General features: G+C 43.4%; 1 protein-coding gene across 1 annotated transcript in view; it reads left to right on the top strand.

Annotated features, from left to right (window-relative positions):
• The window catches only part of ADGRV1 (adhesion G protein-coupled receptor V1), a 391637-nt gene that overhangs the window by 254036 nt on the left and 116719 nt on the right, over positions 1–20882 (top strand). The window lies entirely within an intron of this gene.

Here is a 20882-nt window from a genome sequence, read left to right on the forward strand (position 1 = left end):
GTTCCTTTTATAGGAAATGCATCATGCCCCAGTTAGAACAAGTGTCCTTTTATGCTATATGTAGGAAGATCTAAAACTTGAGGTCTTGCTTCCCCTATGGAAATTAATGCTCCACCATGCTGGAATTATGCTTTTAAAAGCCTTGGTTGGAACCTGTGAAGGCTCTTCTAAAGCCTAAATGCAGCAGGGGAGGGGTGATTTTTTTTGTGTGGGTGGGGGTCACAGGATTGGGTAGGGTTAACTCTTTCCTTCTAGCAGCAGCTCCCCCGAAAATGCACCCCAAGCTGCAAGTGAGGCTTTTAAAAGCCTCACTTGCAGCATGGGAGGGAGGGAAATCTCTTATCTCCAATTGGAGATAAGTTGTGTAAAAAGCTACGAAATATTAGAACTGTTGGCATGGGGATTTTGTTGACGTTGGGACATGCCGATTCAGTTCCCTGAAGCCACATAGCAACATTACTAAAGCGTGTGCTCTTTCAAACCACAGGGCAGAGAATTTGAGAGAGCTGCATTTATGGCATGAGAGATGCACAGAAATGAAACTTCACAAATGACGAACAATATTATATGTCCTTTTGGGGACTGCTTGCTGCACTATCTGATGCACCCAGCATCCTGGACTGGGAAAGGACTTCACATGGAGAGTAGTTCAGGTACACCTCCCTCCTCCACCTTGCATATAACATGAATTGTGGACAGTTGCTCCATACACATACTGGATCCAGAGCAGCCTGAAACGGGACAGTACACAAATAATGCCTCCCTTTGATTGTTGCATGGAGCATCTGGCATGCAAATCAAGTTATCTACATAGAGCCCATTACCAGCCCAGGTATATATGAACCAGGCCTATGTTATCAAGCAGAGCCAATATTTGTTTTAAAAGATCTTTGGCTTCTCAGTCCCATTTCTTCTAAAATATTAAAGCCAATTCACATAGTGAGACCTAAAACCAAGTGACACATGGAACTGAAGCCATCTGTGACCACGGGCCTGCAGTGGTTTGGAGAATGTGGTGTATGAACCTGTCTGTCATAGATACAATCACAGAAAAAATGCAGCTGTATCCATGGGTGTGATGAAAGTTAACAAAAGCAATACCTAGCTCCTTAAAAAGATGTAAATAAACCAAAATGAACATTTTAATCTGTTTTTCAGATGTTAATACATTGTTTCATTTATTGCCACAGCGATCTTAAAATATGGTGGAGCTCAACATTGTCTCTTGGGCCTGTGTGACGAGTATGTTGTTGATTTTAATTACTAGAACTGCTTTTCTACATGGCTAGATTTTGTCTTTCTTTTTTTCATTCCTGCAAACTTACTCCAAATCCAACAGAAATATTTATCTCTGATGACCTGTGAAATCTCGACAGCTTCCAGAGGTTTTCAAAGTACAGAACTGCAGAGGAACTGCAATCACCTCAGGGAAGGAATATAAATAGAATTCAGCATCTATCAGCACACAAGGAGCTTCTTTTAAACAAATTGTATCTGGTTCTTTTATCATTATTATTACTCCTACCTGAAGAGAAATGTTTTTGCAACTATGCTGTGAGTGGTATGTTCTATAGGCTGCTGTTGCTGTGTTTGTTTCAGGATGCAAAATAGGTGAGGCATTGCCTTTTATGGTTCTATCTGGGGGTGACAAATGTGTTCTGTGCTGGAAGCATTTTGAGGAAACGGGGGACTACTATTATGCAGGCATTTTCTGTCACTTCCTGGACACCTCAGCAAGCCTATTTTTTTCATCTGGTCAAAGCTTCCCATTGGAATGTACCATATGCTAAACATCAGTGAGGTGCAGCTCTCAGCACTCGCTAGTGGCTGTTTTCTAGAAGACATTATCAGTTGTATTCTTTCGTTTCTAGAAGTTTCATATAATTCAAGAAAGAATAATCCTCTATATATTTATCACATTGATATCTTGCCTTTCCTCCAGTGAGCTCAAGGCTGTGTACATGGCTCCCTCCCATTTTATCTTCACAACAACCCGGCAAGGTAAGATAGGCTGAAAGATAGTGTCTTGTCCAAGGTCAACCCGTGCACTTCATTGCTGAGTGGGGGTTTGAGCCTGTCTCCCCAGTTCTAGTCCTCCACTCTAACCCCTAATGCGCACTGAGAATTATTCTCCCATAAAAGCATAGTCCTTGCACTTTAAAATACATTCCAAAATGGGTCTGAACTGTTCTTCACTAAGCTAACTGGTATAGCAAGCTAAACCTTTAGAAATAACTCTCAGGCAGCTTTCCGTAATGGAAATAATCTTTTCTTTCATTCAAATCAGACTCAGTGGATCAGGCAGTAATAATAATAACAGTAACCATGAATTACAAATGTGGGGTTAGATCTGTTTCACATCTAATGCTAGCATAGTTCTGCAATATGACTAATGCTGCAGTTGAAGAGCTACCTTGTTCCCATATGTTTGTCCTAAAAGCATGCCTTTTCTCTACTAAAATGGTCTGCTGTTTGAAAGGGCAGTTTTCCAGCATTTGCTAGTGAACAGATCCATTACACGAGCAGCTTAGACTCAAGACATAGTGCCGTATTCTAAATCTGGGAACAAAAGCAAGGAGGGAGAGAAAGAGAAGATGCTGCTGAGGCTGGAGCGAGCCAGTTTGAGCTGGCACCATTTAGCAATGACGGGGAGAGAGTAGAGGTGGGATGGGGGAAGGGAAGGCACTCACTGGGAAAAATACATCACAGTTCAGCAGCAGCTAGCTTCCGAAAGGTTCTCTGTTAAAGCCAATTTACAATAGATTATCTCCTTTGAATGGCATTGGTTGGCATAATTTTCTGTGGAAGAGACAAGTATCAGTATGCATTGCATAGCTGGAACATTTAAATTACAAGTGCTCTGTTACTTTCTGGCTTGCCATTTGTTTTCTGCTATGTGGTGACATAACGCTGGCTCCTCTTTAGTTTTGTGATTTCAGACACACCATCTTTTTAGCATAAGAAATTAAGGACAGCGGTTGAAGTCATTCAGACGTAGGTTTAATGTGTGTTACATGGATTTAACCCATATCCTGTTCATGTTTAGTAACTGAGGCCACCCCAATGATCTTGAAGCCTGTATTAAATAATAATAATAATAATAATAATAATAAACAAACAAAAATACAACTAGTAGGAATGGGCAAAGTCATCCTCGACCGGGTTCTCTGGACACCCACCCAGCCCCTGCCCCCACTCTCCGGCCCCCGGACTGTGCTTGAGCCCCTCCCATGCTCAGTGAGCAGCCCTCACTCACCCCAGCAGCCTCATCGAGCTCCGCGGTTGCCATTTTTTAAAAAAACAAAATGGCAATGGCAAAAATGTGCATGTTTTTGTATGCGTGAAAATGCGCATTTTGCAAAAGTGCATATTCTCATGTGCGAAATGCACATTTTTGCATATATGCAAATATGCACATTCTCAAAAATGCGCATTTTCAGGGATGCACAGATATGCACATTTTTGCAATTGCTGTTTTATTTTATTTTATTTTTTAAATGGTGACCACAGAGGTTGACGAGGCTGCTGGGGTGAGTGCAGGCCATTCGCTAAGTGCGGGCAGGGGGCAAGCAGGGGAGGTGCTTGGCAAGCTGGGCTCAGGGGTGCGGGCAGGGGTGGGTCCTCTGGATTCCCAGACTGATTCAGGTGCCTGCGCCATCCCTAACAACCAGTGCTGGCTCCGGGCTGTTGAGGGCCCTTGGGGACGACACCCTCGATGGGCCCCCTCCTTCAGTGAGTCTACTTCCTTGCCAGCTGCTATGGCTCCTCCTCCTCTTTCTCATCATCGCTACCACTTACCTGCCTGCTTGACAGGCAGAGAGCCAGTGGGTAAGTAGGCAGGGGCATCTACTGCTTCTCCTTCTCACCAGCACCCTTGTCTGGGCCAATGTGAGAGGCAGGTGAACAAGCAGGTTGCAGTGGTGAGGAGGAGCAAGTGCACGGGGCTCTTGTCAGTGGGCCCCTGCTAGGGTGTGGGCCCCTGGCAGGTGCCTTACCATGCTAAGCCTTAATGCTAGCCCTGCATACATCATTACTACTTTCCAAGGACAAACAATAGATGATAGCATGTATGTTCTGTATGGAGCTTAAGGAACAATTGACTCATGTGGCCCTGCGCCACTTTGCTGGGATGGCCCCAGTGTGCTCATTTTATGGCGCCACTGATTCCCGAAGAGTTTGAGTGATCCCATAGCTGTCACAGGCCCTTTTGTCATATACAGTTGATAAACAAGATGCACTACCAGACACTTTGTGCACTAAGGACTGATTCATATGGCCACTGTCCACAAGCTTACCAGCTTGAAAAAATCTACATGCAACTTTCTGAGTGAGGGAATGCTCTGTATCCAACACCCTTCTGTCTATTTGAGGGCTGGACGCGGGTGATGGAGGTAGTACGCTAAGCAGGAACAAGCTAATTAGGAATGACAGGGCTATCTCGGGGGGGGGGGGCGGGCAACCAGCACTGGCAGCTGTGTGGACTGGTTCCTTCTCCTCCTTGAGCCAGTCCACAGCAGCTTGCAGTCACACATCTCTCCACTGCTACCACTGCCAGGAGGGCTGTGCACCCCGCCACACTGGCTCTCTGGAGCAGTGGGCCAATGCCTAGTTCTGAAGGGTTCTCGGAGCTAGGCGTCAGGCTGCCCATCACTCCAAAGAGCTTTGCTGGTGGCTTTTCTGCAAATGCCACAGCAAGAGAGTGTCTGGCACAGCTCTCTGGTACACCACCCACCTTCCTGATGCCTAACTCTGAGAACCCCTCAGAACTCTGTGAGGAGTTCTGCAAGGAGACTCTGTGGGAATCCCACTGGCTGGCAGTCATCGTGACTGTCCAGAGAGACTGGCCCAAATGCCTCACTGTGATGGGTGCTTCCTCATAGTGAGTGAGCCATTCTGGGTGAGGTGACCCTAGAGGCTGGCTATGCTGACAAAATGCAAGCAGTCTCCAGGGCCACGTCACCCAGAATGCCTCGCTCGCTGTGAGGAAGAACTCCCAGCAAGTGAGGCATTGAGGAGGAGTCAGCCAGTAGCTGGGTAGCATGGAGAGTGCCCAGTACAACAGGAGGAGGAGGAAGGAACTAGCAGGCAGCTGGCAGAAAGTCACACTACTGCAGCCAGGAGATACAAGGAGGGCAGGAGAGAGGTGTAGTGATTGTAGTAATTTGGAGACATTTCCTTACAAGAAACATTGGGATGGCAATTCGGAGATGATCCCTAGAGAGCGGGGTGAGGGAGTGGAGCCTGGATTGGCTGAGGGAGCTCCAGCAAAGAACTGCTCATTGTTATAACTCTGTTTAATAAAACCACCATGTTATCTTCTTAAGATATGGACCCAAACTTATTACAAGAGGTGGGTAGTAGCAGTAGCTGCTAGGGGTGGGGTAGAGAAGAGAATGGGGAGAGGGGGTGGCAGCTGCCATGGTAGGAGAGAAGAGAGGACGGCAAAGTGTCTGTGGTGCACCAAAATTCCGCCTTGCCCAGGGCGCCAAAATAGCTCGGGATGTTCCCGAGTAATGATTAAGCGAATTCCTTGCTTCCTTCTCACTGGTGCTGCCCATCTGGTTATGCAGGTAGAAAGGTGTCTATGCAGCCTTTGGGAGTTATATTCTGCTACCCCTGCATTATTACCAACCTGTTAATGTATGTAAGCAGCAAGGACTTGGGAAGAAGAAGCTATACTTCCCCCACCTCCTGGAGCTGCACTCTTCCTGCTCCATCCCTATCTAGCCTTAACAAGCAGTGGCCAGAAGTTACTCGTAACGCTTTGCAAAAGACAATGAGCAATCCCTAAACATTGCCTGCCTGTACTGATCTCTGGAATACAGACAACGGATATCTTAATTCCCTCATAATGAGGGTAATGTGTCAATTGTCTCTATCTGAAGCTGGAACATTTCAAACTGAAACATCTATACTTGGAAGCTTTTTTATGACACTATGTTTAGTCAGTGGCAGTGGTATGAATTTCTGACAGCCTGTCCAGTTCTTTTCAAACACCAATTAATAAACTTTACCTTGATTTAACATAAAACAGATGTGCTACATATATTTTCACCTTGGTTTGATAGGTCACTGTTCTTTATCCTCTTATAATTTCCAGCAAGGTCATCAACTTTCAATATGGCCTCTAGCACAGAACTGTATCTCTAGTTTCTTTTTGATCCTGTTTCTGTAGCCAGAGTCTTCTCTTGCCAGTTTACTTGCCTGAGGCCAAATTCAGAGTTCAAAATAGGAAAACGCAATAGAGTGTGCATTCATTTATGCCCTGTTGGACTCTGTTCATTGCTTGCTGTAAGGCACAGATCTCGGAGACAAGGATACATCCCACATGATGTTATTCCTATATGTAGGATTCATTGCTTCCCACACAAAAATAATAATGAATACAATATGTATACCATTACATGTGATGAGTCAAACTTTCAGGCGTCCATTTTACTGGCCAGTCGAGGCTTCCCTATTGCATGAAACATGTACGTATATGTGGTCATGCATTCATTGGCCAGAATCCAGAAGGGCAACATAGGAACTTCTATGCATGCACCAAAATTTCTGGGGCTCCCCGCTACTGCATTCCCCCATGTCCACCAAAAAGCTGTTTCTGAATAGTTGGGACTCCTGTGGAACAGCATCAAGAAGTCCCCAGTTTGAATCTTTCCTCTGCCATGAACTCACCAGATGGCCTTAGGCAAGTCTGTCTCTGTCTGTCTGTCTCTGCCTCATTCTTCCTATCCCCAACTTCAATATGAGGAATAACAACACCAGCTTATCTGCTTATAGGGTTGTTGTAAGTATTACAACTAGATAATGCATGCGAAGCACTTTGAACACTTCAAAGCACTATACAAATGTTTTTGTTGTTTAATGAAGAGCTGCAGCTGGAAGGAAATCAGAGGAGCCCATCAGGCCTGGGAGAGCCCCAAGGACTGAAGAAGCAGGGAAGCGTTCACATGCTGAAGCAGAAGGCTGTGTAAGAAACAGGCATGGGCTGGTACAAGGAGGGTCTGGGTCTGGAAGCAACACACAGGCCTGGTTCAGATATTGATGGGAAACCATGGTAGCCCGCTATGTAAATGAGCTATGGTGAGCTTTGAGCACACATGCTTCCCTACCCCCTCTCTTCTTTAATGTGCCCGAGGAGGAGATCAGAACTTCTGTTTCTGATTTGAAACAAATCACACTTCCCTGTCATGTCCAAATTCAGGGAACTTGTTTCTGAACTCAGAAATCCCTGCACTAGTTGCAGCAACTTCCATTGTGAGAGCATTTAAAATATATGGTACAGTGGCGAGAAAATGTTTGTGAACCTCTTAGGATTTCCATCTGAAAGTATTATTAGATCTTAATCTAACCCCATAATCCTAGATAAAAAAAACAATCGATAACCTCATTAAACAAATGACACACCAATATGATGCTTTTTCAACATTTATCCACACCCGATTCAACATTCAATATCTGTGTGTGAAAAAGTATGTGAACCTTTAGATTCAGTACCCGGTGGCACCCCCTTGAGCAGCAATGACTTCAAGTAAGCATTTCCTCTGTTGATCAGGCTCTCATATGAGTTTTGAGGAATTTTGGCCCATTCCTTCTTACAGAACTGCTTCAGCTGAGTGACATTTGAGGGCTTCCTTGCATGAAACAGATCACTTCAGGTCCCACCACAATGTTTCGATGGGGTTTAGGTCCGGACTTTGACTAGGCCATTCTAAAATACTTAATTTCTTTCACAGCCATTCTTTTGTAGATTTGCTTGTATGTTTAGGACCATTGTCTTGTTGCATGACCCACTTTCTGTTCCGCTTCAGCTCACGGACAGATGGCCTGACATTCTCCTCTAGAATCTTCTGCTACACTGCAGAATTCATGGTTGTGTCAATGATGGCAAGCCATCCAGGTCCTGAAGCAGCAAAGAAGACCAAAACCATCACATTTCCACCGCCATGCATGAAAGTTGGGGTGAGGTTCTTCCGTTTGAACTCAGTGTTTGTTTTTCGTCAAACATAATGTGTCTCATTGAGACCAAAAAGTTCTATCTTTGACTCGTCTGTCCAGAGAACATTGTTCCAGAAGTCTTGGGATCATCTATGTGATCTTTAGTGAACTTCAGACAGGCAGCAGTGTTCTTTTTAGAGAGCAGTGGTTTCCTCTTAGCTATCCTCCCATGAATATCATTCTTGTTCTGTCTTTTTCTAATCGTTGTGTCATTTTGGAGCCCCAACTCCTTAGAAATGGTTTTGTAATTCTTTCTAGACTGATGAGCAGCAGTAACTGCTTTTCTGAGGTCCTCAGAGATATCTTTTGATCATGGCATGATGTGTTTCCACACATCCGTATGGTAAAGACCAAACTCACAAAGTTTCTGATCCTTTTATGGGGTGGGGCCTCCCAAACTCACCCCTGAAGATCTACCTAGTTACTTAAACATCTGATTCTAATTACTCCCTTTAATTGAGCTGATGCAACCAGCGGTTCACTTACTTTTGCACAATCCCTGACTCTTAAGTACTCATTGTTTGCTGAATTTATACATCTTTTTTTCACAAGACATGGACTTGCTTAATATAAACCCTATTGGATATTTAGAAAAGGACTGGTTTTGATTCACGAAGGCTGTCATGGTAAAACAACGGAATTTCTGTAATTATAATTAGGGTTCACAGACTTTTTCTCACCACTGTATGTATATCTATTGTAACATGCATGTTTATATGCTTAGAAGCAGATTTGTAGCTAAATATTATACTGGATGGGAGGCTTCAGAAGGAAGTACATCAGCTTCCAGAAGTACATCCAGCTTTCAGAAGGAAGTACATCATTCTAGTTCATGCATGGCGTTTTCTATACAGGCCACTGTTTTTCATTGAACCCTTTGTGGTTTGGTGTGTGTTTTATCTCCAGTCTCTTTCACTGCTGTCTCATCTTTTTTGCTGACCATGTCCAAATGCTTCTCCGTAATGGGCATAATGCAAAGTAGCCGGATTTCTTTGAAATATTGGATACATTATGCATTTATCATAATCGAATGCTGTAAAGTAAAAGCTTTGACCTTTCTTATTTCAGATTGTTGATACTTTTTTTTTCCTTTACAAAAAATAGTTTTCCTTCACTCTGTAAGATAGGTTAAACCCATTTCACAAAGAATCGGCTTTAGACACGCACGCGCGCATACACACACATATTACTTTGGAAGGCTAAAGTCTGGTATACTGGTACTTTCAAAGCCTTCAGAAAAAATGTCATACTTGGTCATATTATGGAAAGAGCAATCCTATGCCCCCTAGACAGCATCTGGGGGGGGACATAGGATTGTTCAGTTTCTGGGATTCGAGGTTGGAACCAGGGCTCTGACCTTGGAGCCTAGAAACCGTGATCGCTGCCCCCTCGCAGCCAGCACAGTTCTCTCTGTGCCACCTATGTCTCCACGCTTGGAAAAGGAATGCAGAAACAAGGAAAAGGGGGCACTTTTGGGAGCAGGAAGGGGAGGAGACCACAGAAGCTGCTTTACACAGCTTCCTATCAGGTCTCCAGGCTCCTTCCCCTGCTCCCCAAAGCCACGGCTAGATGGGTGAAATCACCCATCTAGTCAAAATGCAGGGCAGCTGGAGCACAGAGGAGAAGATCCTCTCTGTGCTCCAGCCACCCTGCATAGGATAGTCAGCAGCCTCCGATTTTGGAGGCTGGCAACTGTCCGGATAGGATTGTGCCCTAAAGGTGCAACCCTACCCATGTTTAGACAGAAAGTTGTAGGACTTTTTTCTGTTTAAACATGCAAAGGATTGCGCCCTAAGTCTGCATTTATTGTGCTAACTTGAAAGATGGGATTTTGTATTTGTTTTCAGTAATTGCCAAATGGCAGAAGAAGAAAGAAAACGCTTCCTAACCATGAATACATGAAAAGTATTAGTTGGATTCTTGATGCTGATAGCGGGCTACAGAATCCACTTGTCACATCTCTGCTACCAATACACAAGCAGCAAGATGTAGTATCTAGGAAATGTACATAGGCACAATTTACTTTTTTTTAAAGGTCAAATCCAGTGCAACTAAGCTGTACAGAAGCCTTACCAGTAGAAATAGCCCTTTTTGTTGTTTATTCGGTCAGTCGCCTCTGACTCTTCGTGACTTCATGGACCAGCCCACACCAGAGCTTCCTGTCGGCCGTCGCCACCCCCAGCTCCCCCAAGGTCGAGTCTGTCACCTCCAGAATATCATCCATCCATCTTGCCCTTGGTCGGCCCCTCTTCCTTTTGCCTTCCACTTTCCCTAGCATCAGCATCTTCTCCAGGGTATCCTGTCTTCTCATTATGTGGCCAAAGTACTTCAATAGCCCTAGTTTCACATAATTATTTTGTGATTGCTTTCACCATCCCTAAATAGATTATTATGCTCTATATAGCCCTCTTTTGCTGTGCTCTCCTGGGCTTACCACTTTCCTGTCAAGCTTATCACTATTCAGTAGCTAGGGATTAATTGCAAGTTAGCCCTGAGCAGCTTATATTCACACTTATATATTCAGCTGAGTGAATGGTAATGTGTTGCTCTGGCATAAGCCATGTGTAAATGAGACCTTGTTTTGGTACTGCAGCACGCTACCTGGTCTTTTGTGGTATTAAATACAGTCTTAGAGACCTACACGCAAATGTCATTTCAAACCAATTTGTGTTTTATTCACCTCTGCAGCTCTTGCCCCTGTGCAACTCTCCTCTCTAGTTATTCTCTCTCCCCTCAGATTCTTACAGTGGGCTTTGTCTTTGTCCTTTCATTGCTTTGAGCCACCCCTTTCACCCCATGTCCTAAGCCCTCCCTGCTTTCCTTGGCCCGCTGCCTTCTCAGCCCACTGCCATTTCTGCTTTCCTCTGCTTCAGCTTCCTCTACTTCAGAGGTGGACAACTGCAGGAGGTTTGAGGGCCACTTTTGCCCCTTGATCACCTCCCATGGGCTGGACCCCCCTGCAGCCACTGAAATAAATAATTTAAACAATTAAATATAGCACCCATAGTGCTACAGAGAGCCCAAAGGGTCTACATTAGGTTGCAAACAAGCTAATGTTGACCGTTTTGGTGGTCTGTATTCACTATGGATGCCTTTTTGGGGTTAATTTCCTGGCAAATTTGGGGGGTGTCAGGGGCTCACAGGCTGCATGTTGCCCATTTCTCTTTTCCTAGCCTTTGCTGTCTGCCTTCCTCTCTTCTTCTGCCTGCCCCATCTAACTGTGGCATTAGAGCAACTTAGTTAATTGTTGCCAGCAGCTTTGTTCCCAGCGCCACGAAAACCCTTACTGCATTAGTTTATTCATGATTTAAAGGTTTTGTTCTGATAATTAAAGAATGGCTGTAGTCATCACATTGCGGTCAAAACACAGGTGTTCCATTGTACCCCACTGGGACATTTCCAAGCACAGGAATTTAGGATCAAACTAAAAAAGAGCCAAATGTGAAGGTGAATTATGGAAAAGTCATCTAGGGGGATTTTCACGACAACGAAATGAGAAGTGCATTGGAATATTATCTGGATTTTTATGGAATCGATTTTGGTCCATCATGGACACATGAAGCAAGAAAAGCCAAGTGTACTATACCTTTAAAATCTGGCTTTCATGGGTCACACGGCGCTTCAAAGGAACATACTTCCAGATTTGGTGGGGGGAGCAGAACAGAATGTTATCAACCTGGCAGGGGCTGCTCACCGAATGAGAGAGGCTTGTTTCCCGCCCCCGTCCAGGCTCCCTGCCCCCTTTTGCATGAAGAAGCCAAAATCCCCAATTCTTGAGTGTAGCATCTGAAGGCTCCCCCTGAGAGCACCCTATCTCATTTTGCCCCATTGCAGCAAACTGTCGCGGAATTATTGCTTCCACCCCCCTTTCTCCTTTTCTGGGCATTTTCTCCCTGCTTTCAATAACAGGCTCCTGAAACCTCACCATATTGGAGAAATGACTTTACATAACATCAAAGAAGTGGCTTTACACAATATCAGAGATGCGATTAAACATAACAATGGAGAAGCAAAGTAATGCAAACATCAGAGAAGTGCATGATCATGTAGGCTAATTACTGGTGAAATGGGAGTGCAGGATGACTCTGAAGGCTAGAAAGGCTCAGCGAGGTCACGGCCACGTGAAAGACACACCTCTGGGTAGGGCTATCATGCCAAAGTAAATGCGGAGGATAGGGGCACACAGCACCAGAAGCGTGGGGAACCCAAATTAAAGAAATAAAATGGAGTAAAAGTTGTCTCAGAAAATCTGGCTTTTCCACTGGAAATCTCTGGGGTGGCTGCAGATTGGCTAAGATGTCATCTACCGCCAACGACCTTGAAATGCTCCCTATTTGCACCAAATTCCCTGTGAGGACAGCCCCCTGAACTTTACCTGTTCACTTAGGCAAGCTCTACCTAGGATTGTCAGGCGTACCCTTTAAAATGTTCTTAATGTCAAGCAGTATGCCCAAGCAGAAGAAAGTAAGAGTTTCGAAGGGGCAAGCTCTTTCTAATAAAGTTCTTCAAGTGAAAACTCTTTTTTCACAGCTTTCTTATAGAAATATGTTTTCAGCTTCCATATAGAAATGCAAATAATTTCATTGTAATAAATAATAACATTGCTTTTGTGTATGTACAAGTTCTCAGCATGAAACTGTATGATCCTTTTAGTACCATTTGAGGGTCAAACTATGCTAAATGTGTCATTAGTAATCACTTAATAGCAGGTGCATTAGTTGGGGCAATTTTGGGGTCACTGGGAGTTTTTTTCTGAAGGCTAATAGCAGCATGGAGAGGATGATTTTCATTGGGATCACAGCTGAGGAGAGAAGAGTTAAACCTCCCTTCTTGCATGCTGAAGTCCTGATGAAAATCACCCCCTATGCTGCTATTAAGTAAAACAAACAAACAAACAAACAAACAAACCATGTTTGGATTGTATCATTTGTAGTTTGGTCCTGAGAAGTGTAGTTCTTCTTGAATATAGGCATGAACCTGACTGAGCTATCCTGATTTGCTCTTACAGTATATGGTGTATTTTGGCCACTCAATGGCCAAGAGACCAGTCTATTTTCAGTTTGCTTAGGAATCTTTGCAATGTTGGATGAATTCTTATGGATTGAACAATAATGTTGATAACAGAGTATGTCTATATCAGGTTGAGTATTAATGTCTGTTTGGAGGTGGGGGGAACAGGTTTTTTTTAAGTGGCTGAAGAGACAAAAGTCAAATAACTTCTAATCTATTCACAGAGAAAGCCAAACTTGTATGTCTGACATCCAGATAGAACACATTTACTTGGAACATTGATTTCAGTTGAATATAACTCCATTAAATGTGCTCAGAATCTGAATGTAATCCAAAATGTATTTACTCTAGAGGTCTGTTTAAAGTCTCTGTAATTACTTCAAAGCAAGCAGTTTCTAACTAAAAGGTATGGAAGTGTTTTCTTATTTATAAAAGTGGTTTCTGCAGCTCTGTGCCAGTCATAGGCATTTCCCCTGGTTTCTAGAAAATGGTTATAAGTAACACGTTCAAACAATATGCTGCATCAGACAGTGCTGACAGACACTCAAAGAAATAAGCACAATCAAAAGTTCCATGTGGATGTTTGCCACAAAGTGAGTGTCGAGAAATCATCTCACAATGGGATTACAGTCCTGTGACCCGCTCTGTTGTTAGTACGTGTCAAGGTCCCATGTGGGATCCCACAGTGCTGTAGAACTTAATTATTTCCCGGAGCACAGGAATCTGGCACTGGCAGGCAACCACAATTTTATAATGTCAAAGATCAGTTGCTGCAGTGGGCTGTGCACTGGTCTACCCTTGGAAATGTTTTGGAGACACATTTTCAAAATGTGGCAGAATGAGACACCCCATCCCATGAGATGGGTAGGGAAGTTGGAACACATTGAATAAATAGTCCTCGACAGCTGTGCCCATGGGTTGTATCCAGTGTTAGTCTAACTTAAGTCCCATTCATTGCAATGGATCCACTATAAGTCAGACCATCATTAGATACAGTTCTTGGTTTCCAGGCTCACTTCACAGTCATAGGTATAAAAGCCTTGCATTATCTGAGCCAAACAGACTTTAACAAGTGTCTCTGTCTATCTCAGCCTTTGAATTGCTGAAGATCGGTAGAGATGCCCTGCTTAAAACTTTATGAGTGAGCAGGTTAAATCAACAGGTGAAGGAACCAAGGCCTTTTCAGCTGTGGCTCCAACTTTCTCCAATAAGCTATACAAAGAAGCCCATCTCAGTCTTGAATCTTCAGTCTTGTAGAAAAAAAATACAATGCTTCCCCTTTTAGGAGGGCACTTAAGAGAGCTTCTGTGATTTTGGGCTTCTTCACACGGAGCTTTTGTCCTGCTATTGAGATTGCTTAGTCACGGAAGTTTGAGGGTCCTTTAGATGACGTTGTGAACCTCCAGAGCATCTCCTGCACTAAATGACTTTTATTCCATTTTTTAAAAGATTGGAGATAATGAGCTATCAAATTACCGCTCTTGAGTTCCACTTAAGTTCCCTTGTAAAAAAGGGAAAACCCGCAAAAAGAGGAGCTAGCCTACAGCACCATCTAGCAGCTGTATAATGAAACATATAGAAGACTCAGATAAGGGGGAAATGGAGGGGGAAAGGGCGGGGGAGGAAGTGCACGTAAAAGGAGTCCTTTGTGATCCTGCATTTAAAATAGAAGCAGAAAGCCCCATTTTAAATGCTGGATTTTAGGCTGGTGTAGAGATGCTCTGTGTGTGTGTGTTTTAAACTGTAGTCTTAGTATTAATAGGCTCTTGGATTGTGGGATTATATTTTTTATAATGTAACTTTTTAGTATTATGTAAGTTGCCTAGATACATTTGGTCAAGTTGGACAGATAATAATTCCCATAATAATTAGCTTGTATCTACTGCTTTTGGAGGGTGTGGGGAATTTCTTTATCAAGTTCTCCTGCATTTAGCCCACTGGCTAAGAGATGTGCCTAGCCAGGCACAAGTGACTCCAGTGACTTAAAGTGCAATCTTAAGTATTTTTACTTAGAAGTAAATCCCTCTATAGTCAGTGGGACTTACACTCTAGTAAAAGTCTTTCAGGTTGCAGTCTTCATGTGCAGTTCTGATCCCACTGGGAGTAAGCTCCATTGAACTCAGTGGGACTTACTTCTGCACAGACATGTCATAATGATATTGCATGGTACCTTATCCTCTCCAGGAGGACAGAAAAGTTTCTCTAAGCCAGCCCAGTAGAACTTGTGATTCACTAACTCAATTACAGCCCACTAGCCTGCCAGATGTATCACCCAACTCTCCCTGTTTTGTACTGCTAGGCAAATACCAAACACAGGCTAAGTCCCTGGTGGGCCACCGTATATGTCTGTGTTTGGTTATTTGTGCAGGCCTGTTGTTTTGCAAAGGCACACGTGAACACAGCTTTCGAAGCAGTGGATTTTGCAAGTCCTTATTGAAAGTATGTACTTCAAATAAAGCACTTTAAAGCAAGAAACGGGCACTGCATGGAGATACTTCACACTCTCGTTAATGTTTGTTGGCATTTTTTAACGAGAACAACAGATTTTCAGCCTTGGCTTTCCTTCACGTTGTTCACCTTAATTGTTGTTTACAGCAGGGTTGCTGGAGTGTATGAGTGAGTAAACAGTGCCCTTCACCGTCTTCACACCTAACTGTAAAAACAAATTCATTGCCAAAGGAGAACAGGGTGGGACACACCTTCTAATGCACTGTGTAAACAACCTCTCTTTTAAGTAACTAGAAAACATCAACAGTTATATAAGTCATTGCTTCACTAGCTTATTATTTTATTATTATTTTTGTTGTTGTTGTTCAGTCGTTCAGTCGTGTCCGACTCTTTGTGACCCCATGGACCATAGCCCGCCAGGCCTTCCTGTCCTGCACTCTCTCCCGGAGCATACTCAAGTCCATATTCATTGCATTGGTGATGCTATCTAGTCATCTCATCCTCTGCTGTCCCCTTCTCCTTTTGCAGTCTTTCCTAGCATCAGGGTCTTTTCCAGAGAGTTTTCTCTTCGCATTAGGTGGCCAAAATATTTGAGCTTCAGCTTCGCTATCTGTCCTTCCAGTGAGCAGTCAGGGTTGATTTCCTTTAGGAATGACTGATTTGACCTCCTTGCAGTCCAGGGGACTCGTAAGAGTCTTCTCCAGCACCACCGTTCGAAATATCAATTCTTCGGCGCTCAGCCTTCCTTATAGTCCAGCTCTCACAGCCATATGTTGCTACTGGGAAAACCATAGCTTTGATTAGACGGACCTTTGTCGGCAAGGTGATGTCTCTGCTTCTTACTATGCTGTCTAGGTTTGCCATAGCTTTCCTCCCAAGAAGCAAGCGTCTTTTAATTTCATGGCTACAGTCACCATCTGCGGTGATCTTGGAGCCCAAGAAAATAACATCTGTCACTGCTTCCATTTCTTCCCCTTCTATATGCCAGGAAGTGATGGGGCCAGATGCCATGATCTTCGTTTTTTTAATGTTGAGTTTCAAACCAGCTTTTGCACTCTCCACTTTCACCCTCAACAAGAGGCTTTTTAGATCCTCTTCGCTTTCTGCCATTAGGGTGGTATTGTCTGCAAATCGGAGGTTGTTGATAATTCTCCCAGCAATCTTAATTGCTGTGATTCATCCAACCCGGCGTTTCTCATGATGTACTCTGCATATAACTTAAATAAGCAGGGTGACAATATAGAGCCTTGTCGTACTCCTTTCCCAATTTTTAACCAATCGGTTGCTCCATGTCTGGTTCTTACTGTTGCTTCTTGACCCTCATACAGGTTTCTCAGGAGACAGGTAAGGTGGTCTGGTACTCCCATCACTTTAAGAATTTGCCACAGTTTGTTGTGATCCACACAATCAAAGGCTTTAACGTAGTCAATGAAGCAGAAATAGATGTTTTTCTGGAATTCTCTTGCTTTCTCCATGATCCAGCAAAAGTTGGCGATTTGATCTCTCATTCCTCTGCCTCTTCGAAACCCAGCTTGTACTTCCGGTAGTTCTTGGTTTGCATACTGCTGAAGCCTAGCTTGTAGGATTTTGAGCATCACCTTGCTGGCATGTGAAATGAGCGCAATTGTGCGGTAGTTTGAACACTCTTTGGCGTTGCCCTTCTTTGGAATTGGAATGTAAACTGACCTTTTCCAGTCTTGTGGCCACTGTTGAGTGTTCCAAATGTGTTGGCATATTGAGTGCAGCACTTTAGCAGCATCATTTTTTAGGATTTTAAATAGCTCAGCTGGAATACTGTCATCTCTGCTAGCTTTGTTGTTAGTAAGGCCCACTTGACTTCACTCTCTAGGATGTCCGGCTCAAGTTCAGTGAGCGCACTATCATGGCTATCAGGGACATTCAGATCTTTCCTGTAGAGTTCTTCTGTGTATTCTTGCCTCCTCTTCTTAATCTCATCTGCTTCTGTTAGGTCCCTGCCTTCTTTGTCCTTTATCATGCCCGTCTTTGCACAAAACGTTCCCTTGAGATCTCCGATTTTCTTGAAGAGATCTCTAGTCTTTCCCATTCTGTTGTTTTCCTTGATTTCTTTGCATTGTTCATTTAAGAAGGCCTTCTTGTCTCTCCTTGCTATTCTCTGGAACTCTGCATTCAGCTGGATATATCTTCCCCTTTCTCCCTTGCTTTTTGCTTCCCTTCTTTCCTCAGCTACTTGTAAAGCCCTATCGTAAAGCCACTTGGCTTTCTTGCATTTCTTTTTCTTTGGGATGGATTGAGTTGCTGCCTCCTGAACAATGTTACGGACCTCCGTCCATAGTTCCTCAGGCACTCTGTCTATCAGGTCTAATCCCTGAAATCTATTCCTCACCTCCACTGTATATTCATAAGGGATCAGGAAATCCAGATTAGGAGCTCAAAGGAGACACTGTCAGAGAAAGGGACCATAATTTTACTGGACCAGATAATTATGTCTCACAAATAAAAAAAACAAATGATGGAAGCAATCAGATTCAGTATTTTTGCACAGCCGTGTGTGGCTGTAGTACTTGAGTTTTCGCTTGTGGGGTTATGCTGGTACAGCTGCAAATGTTCCAACAGCCCTATTTTCTGGTTTGATAAATCACCGTCCCTGTTCTGTCCTTAGTTTTACCTTTTTCTCAGATAACTTTTTAGAATCTTGCTAGCATTTGTTGCTAGTAGGGACCCTTGCAGAATTGGATCTTTGTGAAACTGACCTCCTTTGCACCTCCTGAACTAATGTGGAGATCACAATATTGTTGTCCTGTGCGTTTTGGATTTCTCTGCAATTTGCAGTTCAGTTCTTCGCTCAAAAACCATATCAAAACGTGTTTTAAAAATGTGTATTTTGAGAGAGAAAATACTCAGAAATGTGGGGTTTTTTTAGCAAAAATAAATTAAAATGCGTATTTTGTGAGAAAATGCTATTTGTACAAATTGCAAAAATATTCACAGATTTATGCTGAAATGGAAATAGACTTGTGAATGATCACATTTGAATGTGACACAAACTGGAAATAGACTAATCTGCCCATCTCTAGTCACTAGTGTTGTCATTCTTCAGTGTTTAGTTCCCTCCCACAAGTAATTAGAATTTAAATGTCTGAGTAGGTGTAGGGATGTATGAGAATCTTGTTTCAATTTGGAAATCATCTGAACTTGTCCCGAACACAAACTGGAACACATTTTTTGGGAAAATGTTTCCATATTCCTAAATTTGTGATTGCGTTCAAAAAATGCTTTCGGGGGGAGGACATGCACACCTTGAAATGCACATTTAAAAAACACACGCCACATTTTCACTGCTTAATCAATGGGAAAAAGTGTGAACTTTTGAAAAATGCGCACAGAAATATACACTTTCCCTGTTTGAAGTGCTCACTTCCCCCTTCGAAATGCTCACTTTCCCCATTGGAATGAATTGAAAAACAGGTCACAAATGATAACAGGAATGAACTGAACCAAGCTTCGAACATCCCAGGTTCTCTCATCCCTAAGTAGGTGTCTCTTTTCTGTAGTGCACATGTATCTAAACTGAAAATGAATGCAGGTGAACGTCAAAGCAGTCTGCAGAGCACAACCTGCCTTTTCACACACTGCCACTGCTGAGATTTATTTTTACTTGTATAATATATTGTAAGAGAATTTATGTTTTTCTAATATATCTGTAACAGAGCAAACACCCTTTTGGCTTTTAAATCTGTGGAGATCAGACATTTACAGAGTAAAGAAATTAGGGATGGGTTAACTCCCCTGTGCCCTGTTTGGGCACCTCTCGCCAGACTCCCTCCACTTTCCTGACAGGCACGTGGGATGAGCCACCAAACGGTCTGCAGCTGCCTGGCAAGAGCTCGCGGTTTCCCGCTTTTTCGTGAGCCACCATTTTGAGCAAAATATAGCTATTTACTGAAATTGTGGCTGTAAATAATGCGATTTGCACAACACTGCAGGCATAAATGGTCTAATTAGCAAAAAAGTAGTAAACCATGAGCTTGCCTGACTCCACATGCACCAGGTTGGGCAAGCTCAGGGATCCATGAGCTAGTGTCTGGGGGGCCAAGTTGGTGAAAGCTCACCGAGCTCCACCCCCAAGCCAGATTCCTCCAACATCCCTACAAGAAATACAGCATATAGCCAGGCTCTGTAATAGCAAGGAGGCAGGGGTGGGGGGAAGCTTGTGAAGTGAACTTTGGGATGAGAGTAGAGATCTTACAAGCATTTTCTGTTTCCATCTATAGGTAGGAGCAGGTTGTATGCCGCCATCCTAATTTATTTATTTATTTATTGCATTTATACCCCGCCTTTCTCCCTCTTGCAAGGAACTCAAGGCGGCCTACATTATCCTCCTCCTTACCGTTGTATCCTCACAACAACAACCCTGTGAGGTAGGTTGGGCTGAGAGTCTGTGACTGGCCCAAAGTCACCCAGTGAGCTTCCATGGCCAAGTGGGGACTAGAACCCGGATCTCCCGGCTCCCAGTCCGTCACTCTCACCACTACACTACACTGGCTCTCCTAAGCATTTGTTTATCAAATTTGGGGTCATGCCATCAGATGGCAGTTCTGGAGCTAATCTATTTGAATACATGCAGGTACTTCCTGTTTATTACAGTAGGAGTGCTGAACACAGGCTCACATCCTAATTCCCTAGTCCTAAATATATTTATTTGGAAGTAAGATTCCTTGACTTCTACAGGGCTTACTTTGAAGTATATTTTTGTATCCCAAAACCTCTGTGCATATGAAGCAGACCAATGCCTTTGAGAGAATCCCATTTGATTTTAGGATTTAAGGCCAGAGTGGAAAATCTCAGGCCTGGGGGCCAAATCCAGCTCTCTGGAGTTCCTCAGAAGATCATGCTCCTTTCCCCTGGCCTCTTTTCTCAAACCATCGATTGTTAGTGGTTTCCCGGCTTTTGTGCATTTTTTCACCATTCAGAAATGCTTCTGCTGTTGCTAGGTTGTGGGCAGTAAAAGCTTTAAACTAAAATATGCTGGTATTCTGACTACCCCATTTGACTTTGGGCTCACTGCCTTGCCTGACTCTGCCCACCATTGCAATGTGGCACCCGAAAATTTATCCAGATTGGAAGTCAGCCCTCAGGCTAAAAGCAGTTCTGCACCACTGGTTTAAGAATTATGGCCATTGCCATAAAATTCTAATTACCATAGAATTATAGCCATCCTATCTTTTATTTCCAGAACAGAATTCTAGCATTTCATAGCTTTCAGGTGTTAAAAGGGCAGGTATAAAATTAGACCCTGTTTTTATCCCAGAAAGTCAACTAACAACTTAGGGATGTACAAGAATTTAGTTCCCATTTGCAAATGATATGAACATGTCCTCTTCACACAACCCCAAGTGCAAATGATCAGGAATGCAATTCTCAGGGATTTTTTTCACAAATTCCTG

The sequence above is a fragment of the Heloderma suspectum genome, chromosome 2, assembly GCF_057233095.1.
Source record: "Heloderma suspectum isolate Gila_16-S chromosome 2, 16-S_ref, whole genome shotgun sequence".
Classification (NCBI taxonomy): domain Eukaryota; kingdom Metazoa; phylum Chordata; class Lepidosauria; order Squamata; family Helodermatidae; genus Heloderma; species Heloderma suspectum.